We start from the raw sequence: 27,228 nt of genomic DNA on the forward strand, positions 1-27,228 counted from the left end.
CCAATGGTAGTATCTGTTCTGTCTAAAGATGGTATAATGATATCGTGGGATTTCCGTTCGCGCCGGACGTCCCTACAATGGAAATATGTCACAGACTCCGATAAGAATATTGGAGACAAACACTAATAAGAAGATATATTCTGACACGATATTAAGCAGATTACTTAGTTAAATACTTGTACAGTTTAATAAAAGGGCTACATTAATATTGCATGGTGTCCATTCACGCTGAGCATCCACAGAATGACAAGAAGCAATATATTACACACGAAAGATGCCGCTGTGGATTTTCCACGGATTCCGCTAGTTTATTTAATTACTTGTACCATTTAGTGTAAAGTGCAAAGAATATTGGCCAGTGTCTCAGTTAAAAAAAAGGAAAAGATCGAAAGTTCTTTGGGTCCCAGAAAGTATGACAGCAGTTATCTTCACCAGCAGATAGTTGATGCTTGAGCGTCCAGTAGGGAGAGAGAGAGAGAGAGAGAGAGAGAGAGAGAGAGAGAGAGAGAGAGAGAGAGCAAGAGAGAGAGGGAGAGGGTGGAGAGACAGACAGACAGACAGACAGAGACAGAGAGAGGGAGGAAGAGGATGTAAACTTATTGAAGATATCTGCTACTAAGAAGCAGAATGTGCCTTCAATAAGTTTCCAGACTTTTTTTTTTCATCTGGGCATTTTTATTGATAGTACACGCATAAAACTCTAGTCCTCGCTTCTGGCTGCAATGTACTTGTTGTACCTTTCCAACAACTTCTGGAAAGCCCCGTGGAAGTCCTCTTGCGTGAGCATGTAAATGACCCTCGTCACAACCCCTTTAATCTCCTCAATTGTCTCATAAGCCTCTAAGGTTTTCCTTTGAGCTTAGAGAATAACCAAAAGTCAAAGGGGGCAACGTCTGAACAATAGGGAGGCCAAGGAACTGTCTTGATGCCATCTTGATCAAATAGCGCGTGACAAGGATGAAGTTGTGAAGTACGACCTTTAGACAGACATCACGCAAATCTTCCGCATCTTCAGTTCCTCGCGAATAGTTGTGTGTACAGTTCCCACACTGACATCAAACTGTGCACTTATTGTCTCTATAATGACACGACTCTCCTTATCCATGGCATTCTTTATTTTCCCAATCAACTCTGATATTCTGACTTCCTCACTCCTTTCACATTTCTCATCATCTCTCATAGACTTCCTGCTTTCCTTAAATCTCTTATGCCACTCAAAAACGGATGCTCGGTTCATGCAAGATGACCCAAAACATTTCTGAAGCATTCGATACGTTTCTTTGGTATTTTTTCCAAGTTTAAAACAGAATTTTATTGCATATCGTTCTTCTAAAGTATCCTCACGTCTAGATTTCATTTTTGAAATTCACCAGCTGTGACAATCAGACTTTAGTAGGATGTTTTCCAAATCATGCTGTAGCTGTTCATTTGAACATTAAATCATAAAAATTGGTCAATTATTCCATAAGATGTATAGTAATGACCTACTGAATTTTTAAGAGTCTACGAGAATTTTAAATGCGTGTACAAAAATGTCTAGAAATTTATTGAAAGGCACCTTGTATATAATTTAGAAAACAGAGGCACCTAATACGACCTATAATCATGTATTATGAATGGTTATTTTTAGAATACGAAATAAGAAATTTTTGTGAACCTATTTTAGTTCGTGGACGACGACTACAGTAAAAAAAAAAAAAAAAAAAAAAGAAAGGAAAATATTAGAAAAAAAGGAAACAAATCCTGTTCTAGATTGCTTCGGAGTTAATCTGATCGAAAAGTTGGAAATCGGTTTTTCACTCCTGGGGGAGGAGAGGTCTATACTTAGATGGTTTGGCGGTGGTAGTGGTAGTGGTGGTGGTGGTGGTTGTGGTTTATCTGTTTGCTCTCTCTCTTTTTCTCCCTGTTTTTCTCTTTCTCTCTCTCTCTTTATCTCTCTCACACTCTCTCACTCTGTAACGTAAACACGTGAAGTCACTCACGCAACCGTGGGGGGCTTTTTACGAATCTTGTTCAGGTGGTGTTTTCGCGGAGTTTATCAAACGGTTTGCGTGCGAAGCTGGATAGGGATTATTATGGGGAAGAGGTGGTTCGTATTTTTACACGCAAAATGTATTCAACATTGCTGTAAGATCAACTTCATTGATAATCTTTTTCTGTCGTTTTTCGTTTCTTTTTTTTATTGTTCGTTTCAGCAATCTTTCTTTCGGTTCATTTCTTCGTTTCTTTCTTTCGATCTTTATTTTTGTTTCGTTGTTTTCGCCTTTCTTTCATCCATTTTCCTTCTGTTTGTTTTTGTTTCGTTTTTTTTCCGTTTCCTTTCTCTTCTTTTCGTTTCATTCATTTTTATTTTAGTCTATACTTGGTTTTTGTTTCATTGTTTTCGCCTTTCTGCCATCCATTTTCTTTCTGTTTGTTGAGGCCCCTTTCTTTTCGTTTCTTTTCGTTTCGTTCCGTTTCTTTTCATTTCGTTTCATCCATCTTTCTTTTAATCTATACTTTATTTTTGTTTTGTTGTTTTCACCCTTATTTCATTTATTTTCCTTCTGTTTGTTGCGTTTCGTTTCGTTTCGTCGGTCTTTCTTTCAGTTTACTTTATTTTTGTTTCGTTTTTTTTCCGCATTTTCTTACTACATTTTCCTTCTGTTTTATTTTTATTTTTTTCGTTTCGTCCATCTTTCTGTCGATTCATTTCTTCGTTTTTGTTTTCAATTTTTAGTTTCATTTGCGTTTTGTTTCGTTATTTCCACCATTTCGTTATTTCATACATTTTTTTTCGTTCTGTTTTCTTTTCTTTGTTTCGTTTGTTTCTTTATTTTACTTACTTTCACACTTTCTTTCTTTTCTTACTTTTCTTCAATTATATTTTCCTGTTTTCCTTCATTTATTTATATTTTTCAAATCCTTTTTTTAATTAGACTTCCCGTTTTTTTTTTCACTCCATTCTTTATTCTCTTGTGCATAAAACGATACCCTAAGTTTCAAAGATGGCGACAGGTTTGTCAATTGAAGCATGGAAGCACAAAATTGATTTAATACTTCCGCTATTCTTCAAAACTGCTAACTTATATATTTGGACAAAATATTAAAATTTTTTTAATATATTTTTTTCTAATATATTTACGTTTTCTTTTTAAAATGTACTATATTTAAATATACTTTATTTACATATAATTTATTTAAACCTGCTCAGTCAATTACGATCGTCGCCGATTCAAAAAATATAACTTTTATACTTAACTATGTTTTACGTCTATTTTTTTCATCCCCCCCTTATAATAAAATATATTAAAATGCGTAAGCTTTCTTTGTCAATTGATTTTGTGTTTTTTTTTATAATCGCACAGAAATATTTAAATAGATATTTTTTTGTTTCGATATTTGTCAGTTATTTGCAAAAGATGTGTGATTAGAAAACACAAAGTCCTTTGATAAAGAAATTTTACGTATTTTTATATATTTTTATTATAAAAGAAGGTGACCCCTCCCCTAAATTATAGTTAACTATAAAAAAAAAAATGATATTTTTCAAATCAGCGACGATCGTAATAGACTGCGGAGATTTAAATAAAGTTTATGTAAATAAAGTATACTTAAATATAGCACATTAAAAAAAAATGAGAAAAGGCAACTATATTTGAAACAAAAAGCGTAAATATGTTTTAAAAAATATATTAACAATAAGAATCTTAATATTTTGCCGAAATATAAAAGTAAGCAGTTTTGTAAGAATAGCGGAAGTATTGTATCAATTGTGCGCTTCCATACCTCAATTGACATCATCATCTTAGAAACTTAGGATCTCGTTTTAAAAACGGTTACTAAATATCATTATCTTTTATTTCTATTTCATATGCGAGATGAACGAACTCATATAAACTACTCCTTTTCTTTCTTTGTTCGTTCCGTTTACTCTTTCCTATGCTTTAATTTTCAGGTCGGATTTTTAGTCGCGTGCAAGCGATTCTATAAGTCACTCCGTCGGTCGGTCGGTCGGTCGGTCGGTCTGTCCGTAACACTTTTGTGCTTGGCCTTTTTGGTTAAGATCAAAGGTCTGTTGTTAATAGATGATGTTCTTAGCTTTTTAAGCTTTTCTTCGCCTTTTGGTCAAGATCAAAGTGTAATATCTGTTCCGGCAGATACTGCAAGCAAAGGCATATGTGGGGGCAACCCCACATATAAGACCTTGGTCAATTTAGGGGCAACCCTTCATGCCAATTGTCACTATCCAGCTCCCCTTCTCCGGGGAACTGGTCCCCATTTCCCCTTCACAGCTCACATTAAAAACCGACCTTGTGCCTAATTTGCTCGGCTGGGGAGCAAATAAAAACCGCTTTTCTTGGCCTTTTGGCCAAGATCAAAGTGTAGTATCTTTCCGGCAGATACTGCAAGCTATGACTAGCAAATACCAGATGTGGGGGCAACCCCACATACCTGACCATTCACCAGCTCCCATTTCCCACCTCTCGGGAGCTGGTCCCCTTTTTCCCTTCCCCCTCCCTTCACTCCTCACATTAAAAATCGGCCTTGTGCCTAATTTGCTCGGTGGGGGAGCAAATAAATACTATCTGTTCCGGCAGATACTGCAAGCTATGACTAGCTATGACTAGCTATGACTAGCAAAGACCAGATGTGGGGGCAACCCCACATGCCTGACCTTTAACCAGCTCCCATTTCCCACCTCTCGGGAGCTGGTCCCCCCTTTCTCTTCCACCTCCCTTCACTCCTCACGTTAAAAATTGGCCTTGTGCCTAATTTGCTCGGTGGGGGAGCAAATAAATACCATCTGTTCCGGCAGATACTGCAAGCAAAGACCATATGTGGGGGCAACCCTACATATAAGACCTTGGTCAATGTAGGGGCAACCCTTCATACCAATTGTCACTATCCAGCTCCCCTACTCCCCGGGGAGTTGGCCCCCATTTCCCTTTCACTCCTCACATTAAAAATCGGCCTTGTGCCTAATTTTCTTGGTGGGGGAGTAAATAAATACCAACCCTTCATACCAATTGTCACTATCCAGCTCCCTTACTCCCCGGGGAGTTGGTCCCCATTTCCCCTTCACTCCTCACATTAAAAATCGGCCTTGTGCCTAATTTTCTTGGTGGGGGAGCAAATAAATACCAACCCTTCATACCAATTGTCACTATCCAGCTCCTCTACTCGCCGGGGAGTTGGTCCCCATTTCCTCTTCACTCCTCACATTAAAAATCGGCCTTGTGCCTAATTTGCTCGGTGGGGGAGCAAATAAATACCATCTGTTCCGGCAGATACTGCAAGCAAAGACCATATGTGGGGGCAACCCTACATATAAGACCTTGGTCAATGTAGGGGCAACCCTTCATACCAATTGTCACTATCCAGCTCCCCTACTCCCCGGGGAGTTGGCCCCCATTTCCCCTTCACTCCTCACATTAAAAATCGGCCTTGTGCCTAATTTTCTTGGTGGGGGAGCAAATAAATACCAACCCTTCATACCAATTGTCACTATCCAGCTCCCTTACTCCCCGGGGAGTTGGTCCCCATTTCCCCTTCACTCCTCACATTAAAAATCGGCCTTGTGCCTAATTTTCTTGGTGGGGGAGCAAATAAATACCAACCCTTCATACCAATTGTCACTATCCAGCTCCTCTACTCGCCGGGGAGTTGGTCCCCATTTCCTCTTCACTCCTCACATTAAAAATCGGCCCTGTGCCTAATTTTCTCAGTGGGGTAGCAAATATATAACCTTTTCTTAGCCTTTTGAAACTGCTTTTATTATTTAATAAAAACAGAATTTTAATACACATAAACTGTCCTCACGTCCAGATTGCATTTTTCAACATCACTAGTTGTGATAATCAGGCATTAGTAGGGTGTTTTCCAATTCCTGCAGTAGCTGTTTATCTGAAATAATAAAAATTGATCAGACATTTCATAAGATATATAGCAATAACATACTGAATTTTCAAGTGTCTACGACAATTTTAAATGTCTGTACTAAAAATGTCTAGAAACTTGTTGAAGGCATCTCATATATATATGGCTGAAACTACTGTCAATAATTTTCCCCACTCTTTATCTGTGCCTAAATCCAAACGTAGATTCCATGAACAAAGCTTCTTTCTTAGAACTGCACGCCAGTGGAACTCTCTGCCGCTTGCCTGTTTCCCACCTGACTACAACTTGGACGTCTTCAAGTCCAACATAAACAAACTCCTGACAAACCGCCCCTTAAGTAAGACATTCTATCAAAACCCCAATACTAATAATTACTACAATACTATCTCATTGATTACTGTACACGCAATAACCCTTATCCCGGAGTGGCCTTCCATGTGAAAAAAAAAATGATATATATATATGAATAGTAGACACTTACACCTTTCCACCCCTTGGAAACACTTCAAATGAACTACGAAAATGCTATTTTTACATCTCCAACACATTTTGAAAATAATTTCTGAAGAGGACGCTTCACAGAACGTCTGAAACGCGTTAAAAACGATTTCAATGATTTAAAAACATTATTACAATGATCTAAACATAATTCTCAATGAAAAACCAAGACACGGAATAATAAAAAATACACATTGTTGGTGACTACCCCCTTTTTTAAATATATATCTTTCTTTCGTTGGGATTTCTTAACCCATTATATATATATATATATATATATATATATATATATATATATATATATATATATATATATATATATAGCTCTGTTCGACTGAAAGTTCTAATCAGCGAGCTAAAATAAATTTCAGCTGTAGAGTTTATTTGTATCATGGAATGTTAGAATGTTACGTTTTTATTGACTCTTAATTGACTCTTAATGAAGAGAGTTAAGTTTTAATTTTGGAACTTCGTCTGTTTTAATGTTGGTTGGTTGGTTTGTTTAACCTTCTTTGGGTCATCAAATGCAGGATTTTTCAAACTTCAGGATGCCATGAAGCTTCTGAACAGAGCAAGGTTTTTTTTTTCCACGGAGCACTAACAACATAAATTCTAAAATAAATATCAAAAACATTAATTTAAATTTTAACACTAACTAATGATAATGTTTACAACCATTTTCTTATTTTTGTATGTTGCATATTTTGTTAATTCATTTGACATTTTCTGTTATATAGAAACTATTTATACTCAGACTTATGTATCGTATCTCTTTCCAGTAAAAAGAATCAGTAATTAAATGCTTGCAACCATTTAATTTTTCCATAAAACTATTTGGTCCTCATTAAAAAAGGATTTCTGGAGGCACTCACGGAGGCTCAGGGCTCCATGGAGCCCACTTTGGGAAACTCTAATTTAATGCTGTATATAAGATTTTTTTTTTTTTGGGGGGGGAGGGGATGTTAATTTTTGTTGTATTTTCAGTTGTTTTCAAATTTTATTCGTTTTCTATATTTGTTGTCTTCGGCTGTTTGGTTGTTTTGAAGGTTGGTTACGACGTAGGATAATCGAGTAATGTTTCGATGTTATTAGGTGTTTGGGAGGGACTTATATTTTGTAGTAGAGATTCACTCTTTTAAAGAAGTTTAGGATATTATTAAGGTTCTCTTTTTCAAACAGGTCCTTTAGATTTTTAGCCTGCTAAAAGTGTTTACGAATGTGTGTGAGGTCATAACAGTCCCCTGTTGTCCTGTGTTGGTTTAACACACACGAACACACACAATATATCTAGATATATGTTAGCAACATTGGGTAGCTAGATAGGTACGAATATTCACTCACTACACACACGCACACACACATATATATATATTCAATGAATGTTCGTACCTATAAAGCCACACACACACACACACACACACACACACACACATATATATATATATATATATATATATATATATATACATTATCAATGGGAGCAGCAGCAACAGCGTATAACATATGCAAATGGCCAAGCTGGATGCGCGATGTGATGTTACAGTGGAGACAATAAAAAGACACACGTGGCGAGGAACGAAAAGGAAAAACATTGGGTGTTGGGAGGAGTGGTGTTCAAGGTGCGGTCGGTGCTCGGAAAAGTATGTGTTCGAAACACGTGGGTGACGTCACAGCAGGAACGAAAAGTCACACGTGGCCGGAGAAAGAGAAATAAACTGTTTAAATATTTAGAAAAAAAATGCGTTGTTGGGAAAAATACCAGATATAAAGTCTTTTGTTAAAAAAAGAAGGTCCGTCAATTTTTTTTCCTTTCGTCTGTTTCCTTGCGACAGACTCTACTGTGTCGTGGGTCCATTAAAATGTAACCGTTAAAATGTGTACAGCGTTCCAATTAATTTATGCATCTATCTCTTTTTTAGCCGGATCTATCACTAGGTCTAATAATGTATTTTTTTCTCTGGTTCACTGTATATATTTATAATATCTATCCAGAGTGTTTCACTGGTTCACTGTATATATTTATAATATCTATCCAGAGTGTTTCACTGGTTCACTGTATATATTTATAATATCTATCCAGAGTGTTTCACTGGTTCACTGTATATATTTATAATATCTATCCAGAGTGTTTTTCTTGTTCACTGCATATATTTATAATATCTATCCAGAGTGTTTCTCTGGTTCACTGTATATATTTATAATATCTATCCAGAGTGTTTCACTGGTTCACTGTATATATTTATAATATCCATCCAGAGTGTTTCTCTGGTTCACTGTATATATTTATAATATCTATCCAGAGTGTTTCTCTGGTTCACTGTATATATTTATAATATCTATCCAGAGTGTTTCACCGGTCCACTGTATATATTTATAATATCTATCCAGAGTGTTTTTCTCTGGTTCACTGTATATATTTATAATATCCATCCAGAGTGTTTCTCTGGTTCACTGTATATATTTATAATATCTATCCAGAGTGTTTCACTGGTTCACTGTATATATTTATAATATCTATCCAGAGTGTTTCTCTGGTTCACTGTATATATTTATAATATCTATCCAGAGTATTTCACCGGTTCACTGTATATATTTATAATATCTATCCAGAGTGTTTCACTGGTTCACTGTATATATTTATAATATCTATCCAGAGTGTTTCACCGGTTCACTGTATATATTTATAATATCAATGCAGAGCGTTTCTCTGGTTCACTGTATATATTTATAATATCTATCCAGAGTGTTTTTCTCTGGTTCACTGTATATATTTATAATATCTATCCAGAGTGTTTTTCTCTGGTTCACTGTATATATTTATAATATCTATCCAGAGTGTTTCACTGGTTCATTGTATATATTTATAATATCTATCCAGAGTATTTCACCGGTTCACTGTATATATTTATAATATCTATCCAGAGTGTTTCCGCGTTACTTTGTACACTGTAAATTTTGCATCTCTCTGCCTGTCTAGCTGTCGTCGCACTTGTCTAGCAATATTCGACTCCCACTCCTTTTCAAGCATTTTAATTATAAATATGCATTGATATACTTGGTAGATGAATGTTTTCAACGAGCCCTCCATGATTCATATTCCTGGTCTATCATTCAACAACTACTTCACAAAAATGGCAAACACTTCAGACATCTGGTAACTGTTTTTACTTCCTCATAATCACATGCGTAGTTTTTGCCTTTGAAGTGTTTAATACCAAAAATACATATTCTATCTAGTAATGTTTTCGTCTCTATTAACTTGCCTCTTAACGGGTGCAGATTTGAACATCCAGCTAAAAAAAAAAAAATAAAAATAAAAAACAAATGAATAAATAAATAAAATTAAAAAAAAAATAAATAAATAAATAAAATACCCCCCCCAAAAAAAAACACACACACACAGGCACTTAGATTTTGACAAAAATTTAACTTCTCTCAGTGTAAAAATATTTCTCCTTTACTGATCAAGAACGAAAAAAAAAATGCAGTATTAAAACAGATATTACACTTTACTCCTAAATGCTTGCATCACTTCTAATATATTGAGCATTTAAATTATGCTCCGTAGAAAGCAAATCCTGGGTAAATAATTATGAAAGGCAAGCGGTTACCCATGTAGCCGATCTTCACTGCTTGTCACTACAAAACAAAATGGAAGAGTCGACGCATATGTTTCTGCTGCTACCAGAAGAATTGTTAAAACGTTTGCTGTATACAACCTCAGACTCCTTTGAAGACACTGGCTCCTCATCTTTCATCACAGTTGACTCCCGAGCAAGGTCAGTTTCCCGTTTCTGGCATTAGTTGTCTTTCTACGTTGGGGAGACATTATTCAGAATCACTGGTTTTTAGACGCCAGGTAACTCGCCTCTACTCCGCCTATCAGTGATAGAATTTTCGTCTGATCTAGATCCAAACCACACAAAAAGAAAACTAAAATTAAAGAGAACAGGCAAGGAGCTGGACATTTGCTGAAGACGCACACCGTGATTATTTTATAGGCAACTAATAAAATACCTATTCCAGTACCGGCATAAGCAATAAATATTGCATTAGTTTCAAGTATTAATATTAAAACAAAATTCTTTGCGGAGTATGGTACGGGTTGGTGGAACCCCTAAATGGTTTAGTTTAAAAAATAATAATGTGCCCACGTTAGTCACTCTACTGTTAGAATACATATTCCATAATTTGTAATAATAAGTGCAATAGATTAGGATTTTACGAAGCACATATTACTGACTCTTACGCACGTAGATCGCTTCTTAAAAATCTATCACGTAATATAATTTGATGTAGAGCAATTCTTTTCTCGGTTAAAATTTGTGTATTTAAATTATTCTACAACTGGTGCGAGCTTAGGTGAGAGAGAGAGAGAGAGAGAGAGAGAGAGAGAGAGAGAGAGAGATATATAAAAAACGAACAAACCAAGGTATGTTTTCATCAACGTTTCGTCTCTATTGCGAAACCTCCCCTGGATGAATGAAATTAAGAAAAGAAAACACCAGTACAAATATTTGAAAATATATTTTTTCATATAATGAAATGCATGAATTTGTTCCATTTCAAAAACGAAAAAAATCGTTGGAAATTAAAAAAAAAAAAAAAATAAATAAAAATAAATAAATAAATAAAATAAATAAATAAATAAAAAATAATAATAAGAGAGTAAGATTTTTTATAAAGTCATATAGCCGTTAACATATTTAAAAAGATATGATGCAATTCATATTCTTTTGACAAGCAAAAATAGTTAAATTTATTTCAAATAAACCGAGACGGAGACTTTTTAATCAAGCTTATAGCAAATTCAAGCACAATTAAACAGCGTGCAGGTTTCTGTAATGTAGCGCCATTAATAAGTAAACGTTTATTAAAAGAACATAATTTAATTTTAGACACAGTTAACTCTCTCACACCATAGAAAATACCACCTATAATAATTAATACATATAATCAGTCAATTAATTGCAAAACAAAAATAAGCTCATTTCATTTCAGTTACACATTTATTTTTATATTATAACAGACATATTTGTTCCCCCCAAATATGAATTGCATCATGTCTTTTTAAATATATTAATGGCTATATGACGTTATAAAAAGTCTTACTCTCTTTCACAACGCTATGTATCCCCGTTTGAATTTCCAAAGACTCTTTTTCGGTTTTGAAATGGAACAAGGTCATACATTTCATTACATCAAAAAATATATTTTCAAATATTTGTACTAGTGTTTTGTTTTCTGAATTTCGCTCATGTAGAGGAAGTTAAGAAATCAACATAATACATATTGACTGAAAGTTCTAATCAGCGAGCTAAAATAAATTTCAGCTGTAGAGTTTATTTGTATTGTATGGCATATTAGAATGTTACATTTTTATTGACTCTTAATTGACTCTTAATGAAGAGATGCAGTTTCCTTCGTTTTTTTTTTTCTTCATTTTTTTTTTTTTTGTTAAAGAAAATTAATGTTACGTTTAATTCTGGGCAACGCCGGGTACATATTCTAGTACATAAGTTTTTTGTGAAATTTTCTTTTTTTTTTTACCTAACAGGTAAGTAAATTTGAGAGGACACGCTTTTTAAATAACTCTTCTTAAAGTTTGTTCTTTTTAATTCGAAATTTATCATTTTTTAATTTGAACTTGGGCCTTTGAGAAAGCGAAAACGAAAGCGGGAACTTTAGCGTAGGAAAGTGCAAACCTAACTAATAAAATTGATCAGCTCTGGAAATGCGCGGGAACTTTGGAGTAAAGCCAACGATGAAAAAAATACACAATCTGAACTTATACGTGAATCATATCCGCCTTAATAAACGTCCACTAGGTAGAGCGAATATGTAAAAGTAGCCGCTGAAATAAAATATTGAAAAACTAACTCCATACTTATCAAGGATAAAATAACTCGAGGATAAGAGTTAATAAGATAGATACATTAGTAGTTTAATAATGAATACTATGAGAAGACTGAAATTCTTCATATATCAACCACTCACAAACAACAGCCGAACCAGAAACCAGCAATTTTTCCCTCTTTGTCAGAAACAGCACTCATTTCAAACATAACTCAATCGTTAAACCGAAGAATATTTTGATATGTATCTTGTGTGATTAAAATATATAAGAGAATGGATTTCATTAACCCAACTTTAGTATAATAGTCACATCGATTGAGGATTGAAAGACAAAATAGGAGGAAGCGAGAGTTATAAATAGCGTTAGGACAAAAGCATATTCTTTTCATTGTCTTGTACTCTCGTGTATATATCCGACACAGTCAGGCACAATTAATCAACCGAGAACCACATCAACGTACATAAAATACATATAAGATATCAATGGATATATACCTGAGAATCAAAGCAAGGAAAATAATATGCTGTTGTCATAGCCCTACTTATGAAACATGCAAAAACGTTAAGGCAAGATCAATTTTCTACACTTAATGAATTTTTTTTCGAAAAGCATTAGTAGTTTTATTCATTTTTAATTTTATAAATAAATAAATAAATAAAGTCAGATCAACATATTGTTTTTACTCTCGAGTATATATCCGACACAGTCAGACACAATTAATCAATCGAGAACCACATCAACGTACATAAAATACATATAAGATATCAATGGATATATATCTGATAATCAAAACAAGGAAAATAATATGCTGTTGTCATAGCCTTACTTATAAAACATGCAAGGCAAGATCAATTTTCTACTCTTTATGAATTTTTTTTTTTCGAAAAGCATTGGTAGTTTTATTTATTTTGAATCTCATAAATAAATAAATAAATAAATAAATAAAGTCAGACCAACATATTGTGCTAATGAAAAACATTACATGCGAATATACGCGTTGGCGGTTAGCCGGAAATGACACTCCACTGTTAACATGGCTACCGACAAGACTACATCATCACTCCCAACCAGCGGCCATTTTTTTTTTCATTCTGATGTCAAATGACAGCCATTACAATGACAGATCCAATTAAGTCCAAAGAAAACCATTCGAATGGATAATTACAGTTTGAGAGAAAAAGAACAAAAAATATTTATTGAATTCCTAATTGGATAAACAAAGATAGATCAATTGAAATGGTTACAGTTCGCGAAGCAGAGCTTTCGTTTTTGGAATGAAAAGAATAATCATAAGAGATGAATCATTATGTTCTTCCATACTCTCATGAATAACTGGAAAACGAGAAAGTAATTATTACTTAGACTTCATGGCCTTCATCCATAAACAACAACCGTCATTCTTTAATATGCGTCCATTTAATCTACGCGTGGATCTTTTATTTTTATGATGACGAGTGCTGAATGATGGGTATCCGTTGGCATATCTATAATATAAATCTCACCTGTCTGTTTAAAATGTATGTATGTATGTATGTATGTATGTATGTATGTATGTATGTAAGCCGTGGTGAAGGCAACCTTTCTAGGAGAAGCAAATCTCTGATTTAAAAAAAAAAACATAAAGCGGAAGACCATTACCCGCATTAAGCTGGTCTGCAGTTTAATTTGTTGCTGGCTATCTTGCTCTTGCTTGTTGCTGGATCTCAACATTTTGAACCGAGAGAGAGACTTAGCTGTCGTACAAAGCTAAGACTCTGTAACATTATATTTGTATATATACTCCCTCAAGCATTTGGGCTCATGGATTTTAAATGTCTGAGGGAGTGGCACTCGTCATACAAGACGTTGCAATCATCATGTATGTATGTATGTCTCGCAAAAACTTTCGACAGAGGCGACGGATTTTCACGAGATCGGTATCATTTTGAAGCTCGACCCTTCGAACGACAAATATCGAAAAATTGGCCAAAAACATTTATTCCTTCACCCTATCTCCGGCCGTTTTTTACAAGGAAAGGTCGATTTATTCGCCGACATTTTAGCAAGTCATCGTCACCGTTGAAGTGACTTCAGTTAATTTCAACGCTTTTGACTTCCGGTCGCGTCATGGAGACATCGGCTAAGACGTCAGATTTTCTTTCACTTTCTTTTTTCGCCTTCTCGGCACGGGTTCGAACCTGCCTGCCTACTACCACTCCAAACACCCGGGCAACGCCGGCCACCGAGGCTAGTATTATATAAAGAGCAAATATACGTTTGCATACCTAGTTAAAACTTGAAAACTACACAATAATCACCCATACAGTTGGTACTCTTGTAATCAGAGTAACCCCGCCTGTATAACATGAAAAATAATAATACAGTAAAATCCCGGGATACAGTTGCCCTAGGATACGGTTTTTCAGGTTACAAGGTGGAATATGATGTTTTTTCCAGCCTTTGTTTACGGTATTTTCCCCGCCTTACGATGTAATTTATAATGTTATTTGATTATATAGATGTGTATTATATACTATACTGTATTCTGTTACTAATTTTTAATGCCGTACCCCGGGGTTCTACTTTAATAAAGATTCATGCTTGGGAGGTTAAATAACCACTCATTTAATTTAATATGATCAAGATGCACACACATCTTTTAATGTTATCACGTAAAGGGGAATAACTCTGTTCTTTCACAGAGTTATTTCCCTTGCACCAATTCTAGTTATGTGCATAACTAAGGAAGGCTGTGTAAAGAAGAAAGAGGGGATTAAGAGGCGAGGGAAGAGAGAGAGAGAGAGAGAGAGAGAGAGAGAGAGAGAGAGGGGGGGGGAAGTAGAAGTTATGTTACACTTTTGTCCAAGGAAATGCCGGGTAGCCATGCTAGTTAAAATTAAAGTTTGGTTATGATAGAAGATCCATTTAGCACCATATTAGTAATGATTTGCTCACTGATGAAATTAGTAGATAATAACAACCAACATTGAAAGTTAACAGAAATTCCTTTTATTTGGGTTTGGGTTGAAAAGAAAAAAAAAAAAAGCTAAGGGTCAATCTTTATAAAAGGAAGCGCCTCGCATCTTTGTAGATTTTATAATATCGCTAGCACATTGGAAGAGCCAATGACAGCGCGTCCAGCTAACACAACCTCAAAGCCCCAAACTAGCTAAGGCGGGAAAAAGCTAGACTGAATATTTGCTTCGTAAGGAGGTGTGACATAACGTCGGAAGGTGGGGAGCATCGAGCCAGCGCCCCTAAAGGAAGAGCACTCTGGACCTGCACGAAATGCCTGGGCAACCTCGTCGGCACTCACCGCGTGGGCTCTTAGGCTGTGAGTAATAAACTAATTCCACCCCAAAAGGTGGAGGCAATATCTGCGGGGAGGAAGACCTCGCAGGAGTATCCAGAACCATCACGACAGCATCATCAGCAGGACACAAGAAAAGCCAACATCAGTCAGAATGACTCGCATCTATCGAACTGATTGTTGAGAACGCATCATCGACGTGCTATGAATGGCGTTTCTCACCTTTACAGTCAAACTGCAGAGGACGGATAGTGTTGGAAAAAAGGCTAGACCCTGTGGGCGCTAATCCAACAAATTGTATTCTTACGCGAATTTGTTTTTCATTTCATCAGTCGCCGATAGTTTGTTTGGATTTTAAAAAGCCTTTTAGAATGCAGATCAACTGCGATGAAACCATAATAGATCTCTGAAATATATAACATATAGCTTTTATATAAATATTTTGAAAAATCTCATATGAATAGTTAGAATATATATGTGTGTGTGCGTGTATATATATATATATATATATATATATATATATATATATATATATATATATATATATATGATTACTTCGCTTAATCACATAAATTAATATACGAAGATATAATTTTATGCGTAAATTTTCAGTATTTACTTCAACAGTGCTCAATACATAGGTAGAGCTACGTAGTAAGTTATGGGAATATATATGGCAATTAAGCTACACAGATAATTCCGCGTTTCATTCTAGTGAAAATTCGTCAGGCTTATCTTATAAGTCTGATGAATTCTCATGAGAATGAAACGCTGAATATTCTCTGTAGCTTAATTGCCATATATATTTTCATAACTTCCTAATGTGTGTGTGTATATATATATATATATATATATATATATATATATATATATATATATATATATATATATAATTAAATTTTGTCCATTCAATTAATCATTTTCAATTCTCTCATAATATTCGGCATCATTCAACTTTCAATCCAGTTATCCAGTAACAGTTCTTCTCGAATGGCGTTTGGCCTTGACAAGTGGTAAGTAATTAATAAAATAAAATGCATTATACTGTATTTATTTAAGCATTAAATAGTTCGAAAAGTGTTGATATGCCGTGAAAATCAGCGCCTTACTGAACCAACTCTCGATTCAAGGAAATCCCCCAAGAAAAGGTTAATAAGAATGAAGGCGGAAGTTATTCACACAAAAACGTCACAGTCTTGGAGGAGAGGCATGGGTGTGCCCGGTGTATATTGTAATTATACTGCACGAATGAAGTCTTGAGAATGAAGTGAGCTCTGACCAAATCCTACCTAGGCAATTATTAAGAGTACTTGACATTATTTTTGAGAGAAAGAGAAAAAGAGAGAAAGAGAGGGGTGGAGAGAGAGTGGGTATGTGAGTGAGAGAGGGTATTCATATAGGAGTAGCTTTGAGCGGTACATTCTCCTACTAACCAAAGACAGATTATCTATTTATAACTTTGCACACCTTTTATTTGTAACGGTGCTGTTACAATTTAACAGACCCTACACGTTGTAGACTCCGTCGCAAGAAAACACAAGAAAGAAAAATAAAAACTCAATGCATTCTTTTTTTTTTTTTAACAAAAGCCTCCACATCTGCTATTTCCAACGACGCATCTTTTTCTGAATATTTAAACAGTTCATTTCTCCCTCTCCGATCGCATGTGACTTTTCGTCGCTGCTGTGACGTCGCCCACGTCTCGAACACGTACTTTTCTCATCACGTCTCGAGCATCACTTCTCCAGCACCCTTGCTTCTCTGAACGTGTGTCGAATACCTCTGCTTCTCAGAACACGTTTCGAACACATACTTTTTTCGGCACGTCTTGAACACCACTTCTCACAACACTTCTGCTTCTCAAAACACGTTTCGAACACGGGCTTCTCTGAACACCCCTTCTCCTTCCAAGTGTATCCTTTTGTCTCTGTTGTGACGTCACATCGCGCAGCCGGCTTGGTCATTTGCACATGTTAACTGCTGCTGCTACCAACGTCAGCGGCTCTGTTGCATATTCACTTCCTAAGATTAACTTAGCTTCTCCAAACTTCCCTTTAGGAACTAAATTTTCAAATATCCAAAATATTTAAAATAACGTGCTCTATTAGTTGATAAAGACTTTCACGCAAGCTATTTGTTTAACCTATTAAGCTACATGGTATCACAATATTTTACTACTGAGATAAAACTTTTTGTAATGACTAAAAATGCTTTAGAATACACAAATTAAAAGAAAATTTAAAAAAGTTTTTTTATTATACTAGCAGGAGGGGACGCCCGGCTTTGCCCGGGCGTTAAATACGCTTAAATATGATATTTTAATTCGTCCAGATTTTGTATATATTATTATAGAGTCGTGATTTCAAAAGTTTAAAAAATATTTCGGTGTAATCAGCTAGAATCGAAACCGAAGCATTCAAAGATGGTGACGTCAGCATTGTACCAACGTGACACGCATATAAACTGATGAAAAATTAAAAATTAACTAAGATAAATGTACAAAATGTTTAACGATTTTTTAAAAAAATTCACCCATTTTTGTTCCTTTTAAAACCCATTTTAACCAGATAAAAACCGATGAAAGAACGATCCATTAAAATCCAATTTGAGGTCCCTAGCGCCACTCTGCGACTTTCAGTTTCGGAGAAGATAGAGTCTGAAAATATGGAGACAAATAGACGGACAAACAGGCAGACATATAGACGTGTATATATTAGATTTAAAAAGCAAAATAGTAACTTTCCTATAAATAAGGCACTAGGGACATGCGATACATTTTCGAAAATTAAGAGCTTATACATTCAAGATAAAATATACATATTATGGGACCAAGTAAAGAATAGATACCCTGTAGCAGACGACAGCGACTAGTGACAACCGGCGCACATTTCAGTTGACACTCGTGATTCGACCTTGACATTGGAACAAGCACATGTTTGTTTAATTTTTTTAATTTTAATAAAATAAAATAAAACAAGCCTGATTTCGCGTCAAATAGCAGACATAAGCGAATATTCGCAAGCAAGATTTAAAAAAAAAATATTTATAAAATATTTGAAGGTTTAAAATAAAAAGTATATATCTACAAAACAATTCTTTTAGGTAAGTAACAAAACGAAGACGTTTAAATGAAAAATATTTGAATACTGGGTGCCTTTCTGAGTGCGTTTTTAATATATTTACAGATTAAAAAAACCCCAAAAAAACTTAGAACAATAATAATTATAATAAAATAAATAACTAAATACATTTAAGCCAAACTTATTAATGGCAAAAACAAATATAAAATAATTGCCTTGTTCGGATTTTGTGAATGTTTCAGTTTGTTTCACGGATTTTTAAGTTCTGGTGTTATGAGATTATATTCGCATTCTCTTTCTTTTCATAGTGTAGTATCTGTTCTATTATCATGATATCATACCTACAGGCATTATCTTCTCATTTTATGGCGGATACTACCAGCTATTACTGTTTTGGAGCGGATAGTATAGTATCTACTCTACTATGATAATATTCTGGCAGGAATTACCGCCTTCCTTGGGCGGACAATGTGGAGCATGTTCGTTCATAATTTTATCATATTATCAGGCATTACCGTCTCCCTTTTTGAGGGGGAAAATCCACTCAAGCTTTATTTTCTTTATTTACATTTGTCCGGATAGACTCTAGTAAGAATCTGTCTGTCTGTCTGTCTGTCTGTCTCTCCCCCTCTCTCTCTCTCTCTCTCTCTCTCTCTCTCTCTCTCTATCTATATATATATATATTGAGAGATAGAGAGAGAGAGCGAGAGAGAGAGAGAGAGGGGAGAGAGAGAGAGAGAGAGAGAGAGAGAGAGAGAGAGAGAGAGAGAGAGAGAGAGAGAGAGAGAGAGAGAGAGAGAGAGAGAGAGAGATTCTTACTAGAGTCTATCCGGACAAATGTAAATAAAGAAAATAAAGCTTGAGTGGATTTTCCCCCTCAAAAAGGGAGACGGTAATGCCTGATAATATGATAAAATTATGAGCGAACATGCTCCACATTGTCCGCCCAAGGAAGGCGGTAATTTCTGCCAGAATATTATCATAGTAGAGTAGATACTACACTATCCACTCCAAAACAGTAATAGCTGGTAGTATCCGGCATAAAATATATTAGACATTAAGAAGAGGTTATAGCTAGATATATAAATACCCGTTCACATACACCTTTCACAATAAAGCTAGAACTATCTAGTTCTGGATTCTAGCTTTATCATGAAAGGTATATGTGAACGGGTATCTATCTATCTATCTATCTATCTATCTATCTATCTATAGATATATATATATATATATAGATAGATAAATAGATAGATAGATAGATATAAATATATACTCTTTATTTGTTTTTACATAAGCATTAATATGTTGCTACACAGTCATGAGCATGTTTCAGTCAGCTTTATATATATATATATATATATATATATATATATATATATATATATATGTCGACTTTCTCACCTCTATTGCAGGGAAACATTTAGCTTCGAAATGGCATGGTCTATAGAAGTTTCTTTCTTATTGCCCTTATCTATAATTTAATAAAGTTTACTCCTAATCCTTATATATATATATATATATATATATATATATATATATATATATATATATATATATATATTATATATATTTATATATATATATACATGTGTGTGTGTGTGTTTCAGTTATTTATGTTGCATGTACGTTCACACTCTCTTATTTATGTACGTGTTCATATGCATGTCAGTCTGTTGTACACACACACACACACGTATATATATAAATATATATACATATATATATATGTATATATATATGTGTGCATCGGTGTTTATGTGTGTGTACAACTAAGTGACAATCTCCATTTGTCTTTTGTCTATGTCGTAGACTAAGATCTCTGGAGTCTATACGATCACACTATTCCAGAGGTCACATCTTATCTGCAGCCACAATGGCTACCCAGGATTTGTGGATCGTCACTCTTCGCCGCCGGCCCTCGTCCTCCAGACTAACATAAACAGTGTCTGTCTTCCCAGTGTTGATCCCTTGTGGCGCTACAACGACGGAACCCGATATGTTGTTCTTCCTCCGTGCATGGGTCCGTTGTTTGACGAGTATAAATAATCCATTATGATTAATTTTCGAGGATCGGAGGGATTGCCCGGGTCATTTTCGAGGCCGTCTTCGACGGCCGAAGCCTGTTCAATTAATTGATATGGACTATGTTTCTTACGTTGTTGATAGCCGCAAGTATTGACCTTCTGCCAAACATGTTAGACCGAATAAAATAAAAAGATACTATTTTTAAATGGTATGAGAATCAATAAATTTTCTACGAGTGTAAAAACCGTATGAGGTTTATATAATAAGGGAGATTAAAATAATAAAACGCCAATTTTATTGAGTAAATCATATAATCTCTGAATGAAAAACATCACATACACACATGTACATACATACAGAAATACGTACATACATACATACATACATACATAGATGCTCGTTTCTACTACTACTACTACTACTACTACTACTTTTTATATTTTCCTTCTTCACGGCAATTATCATTTTCCATCTTATAAAGCATTCAACATGCACACATGTAAGCAATATTATTAGAGTTTTACTATTCGGCATAACGGTAAGAGTGCTTGCTAATAGGCCAGAAGACCGGTGTTCAATACTCGGTCGAGTCACACCAATAATTAAAAAAAGAATTCGTACTTGATCTTTCTTGCTAAACAATCAGCATTATAAAGGGGTAATCAAGGGCAAGTGGAGCAATCCTGGAAATGAAGTGGCACTTTCCCCTATACTTTAGTGTAGCTGCTAATCAAAAAGACAGTCTTTGGGTCGCCTTCGACTATAGTCGACCACTTTTTTAGCGTTTAGCTTATATAAACAACTTGGGGAAAAAATGTAAAACTCGAAAAAAATCACTACCAAAAAATTAATTATAGTTTTTCCTTTTTTCCTTTCTTTCTATTTTTCCTTTTTTCTTTTCTTCTTTGCGTCTTTTCCATTCTTTCCCCTATTTTTAAATCTCTTTACAAATGTATGGTGGTAGTGGTGAAGTGGGTATAAGCAAGTAGGTTGTACACTTTCGAGTTAAATTAAAAGCATTTTTATAACGGAATAATTCCGATTAAATAATTCCTATTTATTCCTATAATTCAATCCACACTCCTATTTGGGTTTCTTTACACACAACCAAATCGTATTCCTAATTTTAACAACATGTGACGGGACCTGATATTAATTCCCTATGACGTTGAAGACCTGATATTTTCATTACATACCTCAGTAAGCAAAAGAGCAAACTAGATAAGTTGAAAATGATATTTAGAAAAGGTTAGAATCGAACCCAGTCAGAAAAGTTTTAAAAAAATTACATATTGAAATCCTAGGAATTTAGAAAGATTATCATTGTTCTTGGAAATAACTAAATATTATTTATGTCAGAGTTAGTTATGAACAATGCAGTTTAGAAATAATGATTAACAAATAGGTTAAATGATACAATGCAATTTGGACATACATAGGTAAAATCAACGTGAATGAATTCCACTTGGCGAAACATGCTTTTACGTCATCAAGAAAGGAGATTCCCAATATATTGAGACAGGGTTCGAAGTTAGTTAGAAGAGAGTCAGAGTAGCGGACGAGAGTCGGAAAGATACTTAATGAGAGCTGATGCCCCTGCGAGGCGAAAGAGGGGGAGAGGAAACCATGTAGTCGTATAGGCTTGAATCCCTGACCATTATCATCATCCAGCTGGTACGAATAAAGAATCATCTATATTTGTAAACTTTTGTCTGTCGTTATTTCACGAAAAGGAAAAGGTAAATGTGTTTTGTCTATCAACTTGTAAACGAACTTTGTATAATTCTATCAAAATATTGTGTCCCCTTCGCCATCTTCAATAGTATATCTCCTTTCTATCTGTGTTAACAAGATCTGTTGCATAAATGTCTCAGCTCCGTATTAATAATAATATGAAGTCCTCAGAAATCGTCACAGTCGTCGTCGTCGTGATGTAAACAGAAAATAAATGTCATTATCATCTTCTGTATTATGTGTCTCTGATATGAACGCCCGCTACACAACATAGATATTTCAACAATTTGTTAAATTTACATTCCCCTGCTAATTAACTCTATACGCTCTAGTATGTTTAAGATTTAAGGCGGCTATCACACACGCATACATATAGCTTTCTTTACAGTCATTTATTATCTCTATCTTTGTTTGGTTTTAACCCCCATCTTTTCCTCTTTATTTCTATAATTCAACACAGACCATAATCCACACCAAATCTTATTCCTAATTTTAACAACATGTGACGGGATCTGATATTAATTCCCTATGACGCTGAAGACCTGATATTTTCATTGCAAACTTTGCTTTCGTAAAAGCTGTAACGCCTGAAGAGGTGTCTAGTTACTAGTTATTGACAGAAACAAGCACTGTGACATATTACTGCTTATATAAAAACAAACAGAAAGTATACCTTGCCCTACTTCGGTATTAAGCACTCTTGTGTTTACCTCGTTAAACTTCGTTGGTTACTTTATCTCTGGAAAATTTTAACCTCGGATAATATATATATATATATATATATATATATATATATATATATATATATATATATATATATATATATATATACTAGCATTTCATCCCGACGTTGCCCGGGTGTTTGGATGTGTATGTTGAGCAAAAAAAAAAAAAAAAGTGGTAGTAAGAAGGCAGGCTCGAACCTGTACAGCGAAGGAGGAAAAGAACGGAAAAAACCTGACGTCTTTGCTGTCACGACCACCGCCAAACCGTAAGTGACGTAATTTTAAATTAAGGCTAGACAGTCGAAAAGTGGGGATGACTTTCGAAAATATCGGTGAAAAGAAGCGACCTCTCCCTGTAGAAAAGTGCCTAGTTGAGGATAAAGAAATTAATGTTTTTAGCCAATTTTTCGGTATTTGTCGTCTGAAAGGTCGAGCTTCAAAACGATACTGATCTTGTGAAAATTCGTCGCCTCTGTCGAAAGTTTTAGGCAGACATGCAAACATACATACATTTATATATTGGTAGCTCAAATTTTCGACCCAAACCGATTAAAAAGCTTGCCCTATATCTGAATACTCTTTATGGAAAATTTCAAATGTTTAGACCAGAACGTGTCTGAGTAAATTGGTAGAGACCACAGAAGTCAATTTTTTTAAAACTTTGACCCCTATTATGACCCTTTAACATTTATTGTTTTGGGATCAAATAAAGTTATTAAGTTAAATCCATGTCCAAGGAACCTATATCTAAAATTTCAAGTGTTTAGACCCAAAATTGTCGTAGGAGTTTGGTAGAGTTCTCAAAGGTTAAGTCGTTGAATTTTGATACTTAATCGCCAAATTTCCAGCCAAAAACGAATTAGAAAGATTTTCCCAAATCTAAGTACCCAGTATATCAAATTTCGAGTCTATAGACTGAAATTGACAGAGTTATTGCCTAGGGAAATGTACACAGACAGACACACAGACACACACACAGACACTTTCACTTTTATAGATATATAGATATATTGGATCGTCTGATGAGATCGGCAAGATAATTCATTGGCCTGTCTATTGAAACAACTTGTAATTATTTAAGTAAAAATTCCCGAGGTTGAAATAATTAAAAAAACATATTAAGCTCTACTAACGTATTGAGCACTTTCCCCTGTATTTTTTACCAAATATACCTAAAATGAAACTAAAAGAAAACATGAATTTTACTCATAAAATATAAAAAATACAAAAATATAAAAATATAGAAAGTTCATGCTAAGAATTATTTAAAAAATATTTGATAGAAAAATCCATGTAATGAAGATTTTGTGTGTGTGTGTGTGTGTGTGTGTGTGTGTGTGTGGGTGTGTATTATATAGCGCCAGGACCCCTAGGTTGGGAACGGTCGTTGTTAGTAAGTTCCCCGCTGCAACAAAACCAAATAGCCGTCTTTTATTGATCGTCTATGTTGTTTAGATTTCTGGTTGTTATCGTAACAGCTAAGACAGCAGAGTTATTTCCCCGTTGACTGTGCATTTTTCTGTCTCGGCTTTCTTCAGCTGTCACCCGCTTGTCAAAATAACGATTCCGACTGAAAGAAATTTAACATGCACACAAAGATCAGACGTAACTTAGCATACCAAATCAAGACGTAAGACACGCTGGCTTTTTATATAAAAATATATTTTGTTTTGAAATTATTTTTTTCTCGTTCTTTTACATCGAGATTTTTAATAGTTCAAAATGTAACAGTGGGACTTACTGTCGTTTCAGTGATGGAGAGGGGTGTGGGAACGTTATGCTCTCGAAAACGCACGTCTCCTATCGGCGTCTCTCTCTTCTTCTGTTTCTCCTCTCTTCTCCTCTCTTCTGCTTCTCTCTTTTTGGACTCCAAAAATCACCTCTTATATTAGCATTTGTTTTTGCTTGGTTTTTTCCACTCCACGCTACCTGTCGATCACTCTGCTCGATAATGGTGCACGCGTCTGCTGGTCACGTTTTGACAATCTTTCGCCGCCTCTTGACCTAGAGACATCGTGACTGATTTCTCTTCAGCTGACCGACTATTGACTTTATTTATACATTTGAATCCATTTCTCATGCTAACTTCATATACATTCCAATCTTACAAGGGATGTCACTTGTAAACAAAAAAAAATCGTCGTCCGATTTCTCTGTTTACGACGTAATTATTTTTTCGTTTCGACTGGTGGACAATCGATTATTCGATGCCCATCTTTCCAATCTTTTATTATCTTTTTTTCAAGAAATTTTTCTTTTCAGTTATGTATCGGATGGTCTCAGCCATCCATTACATAACATGTGTACACACACACACACACACACACACACACACACACACACACACACACACACACACACATATATATATATATATATATATATGTCAGGTCATGTCATATGCTACTGGTACTATGTGACCCAGTACTACCTGCTTCATGGTCGGGTCACCGGCGACTAAACTGGTTCCCCCACCAGACTTGTTTGGTGAGGAGGGCCTCTAGTCTCCCTGAAGGATTAAAAACAAGACCTTCCAAAGGGCGAATGAACCCTTTTTCGAGGTCAACGGCCAACTAGCACCGTGTGTGTTTGTATGTATGTGTGTGTTGGTGTGGAGAGGGCTCCCGTAAGCCATGGTGAAGGCAACCTTTCTAGGAGAAGCAAATCTCTGATTTAAAAAACCAGAAAGCGGGAGACCAGTACCCGGATTAAGCTGGTCTGCACTTTAATTTGTTACTCGCTATCTTGCTCTTGGTTGTTGCTGGATCTCAACATTTTGAACAGAGAGAGAGAGAGAGAGAGAGAGAGAGAGAGAGAGAGAGAGAGAGAGAGAGAGAGAGAGAGAGAGAGAGACTTAGCTATCGTACAAAGCTAAGACTCTGTAACATCATCTGTGTATAGATACTCCCTCAGGCATTTGTCTATCAAAATGGCCCTGTGGCGATGGAAGCCATTTTGGGGCTTATGGACTTGAAGTGTCTGATGGAGTGGCACTCGTCTGACAAGACGTTGCAATCATCATATATATATATATATATATATATATATATATATATATATATATATATTACGTCACATAAATTCTAGCAAGTAAAAAACTAATTGTAAACGTCTTTAGAGGAAAGCATAAAACAAATAGCAAGTCAGGCAAACCCTCTTTCCCAATCTAAAATGAATTCATAAAGAAATCGTTCCATCTATTTTCATAATGAGACGTTTTATTTCCTTGTTTTTTCTTTCTATATCAACTTTGAAGATACAAAGAAATTAATTCCTTCACCCTAAACTCGGCCGTTTTGTATAAGGAGGGGGTCGATTTTTTCGCCGACATTTTAGCAAGTCATCGTCACCTGACCTTTGCTACAATCTTTAAAAAAGCGTTTTCAAACCCCGTTAAACAGTGGACAAACAAATAAAAATCAGATGCCCCCCTCCCCACCATCATACACCAATTTTTCATTGACGATTAATCTCAACACTTTCGAGTTTTGGTCTCGTCATGGAGAAATCGACTAAGATGTCAGATTTTCTTTCACTTTCTTTTCCGCCTTCGCGTCACGGGTTCGAGCCTGCCTGCCTACTACCACTTTTTTTAACACCTCTCTTCACCCTGGCTGCCTACTTTTGTTTTGATTCCCTCCCCGTTTTTTTTTAACACCTTTCCACATTCATGGGTTCGAGCCTGCCTACCTACTACCACTTTTTGTTTTGCTCAACACACACCTCCAAATACCCGGGCAACGCCGGGCACCCAGGCTAGTTATTGATATACGTACGCAGTCCTGATATGACCTTAAACTATATTCGATGGTGAGGCCTCAGCTTGCGGGCTTTGGGGAGTGTGGAGCCACCCTTTAATTACCATTGCTCCCACGTCCACTCTGACCCGGAGTGGTAGTACCTGTTAGGGTCCCAACTATGGGTTAAATAGAAACCGACTTGAAAACAACAAATGCATTCTATTAAAAAAATTTTCTTCAAAATCTTTGGATTCGGCATTAAATAACCCGAAAAGAGTTGATATGCCAAAACAAAAAAAAAAACAAAAACAACCAACCAACCAATATACGAACGCTGTCATAATTTGTAGGGTGCTGTAGCGAGTGAATGCGTGTGTTTTTATCGATTTCTGAATCTGGT

General features: G+C 35.4%; 1 protein-coding gene across 2 annotated transcripts in view; it reads left to right on the plus strand.

The window, feature by feature from the left end:
• Positions 1-27,228, plus strand: part of LOC145279937 (uncharacterized) — a 147,615-nt gene that overhangs the window by 40,071 nt on the left and 80,316 nt on the right. The window contains exon 1 of one of the 2 annotated variants that reach the window (XM_080131522.1): positions 10,022-10,157. The exons of the other annotated variant lie outside the window; for it this stretch is intronic. The gene's annotated coding sequence lies outside the window, so the exon portion shown is untranslated. Of the gene's footprint in view, positions 1-10,021; positions 10,158-27,228 lie in introns of those variants that run through there. 2 annotated transcript variants of the gene reach the window in all.

Source organism: Euprymna scolopes, chromosome 7 (genome assembly GCF_053919585.1).
Source record: "Euprymna scolopes isolate OS-2025 chromosome 7, ASM5391958v1, whole genome shotgun sequence".
Taxonomy (NCBI): domain Eukaryota; kingdom Metazoa; phylum Mollusca; class Cephalopoda; order Sepiida; family Sepiolidae; genus Euprymna; species Euprymna scolopes.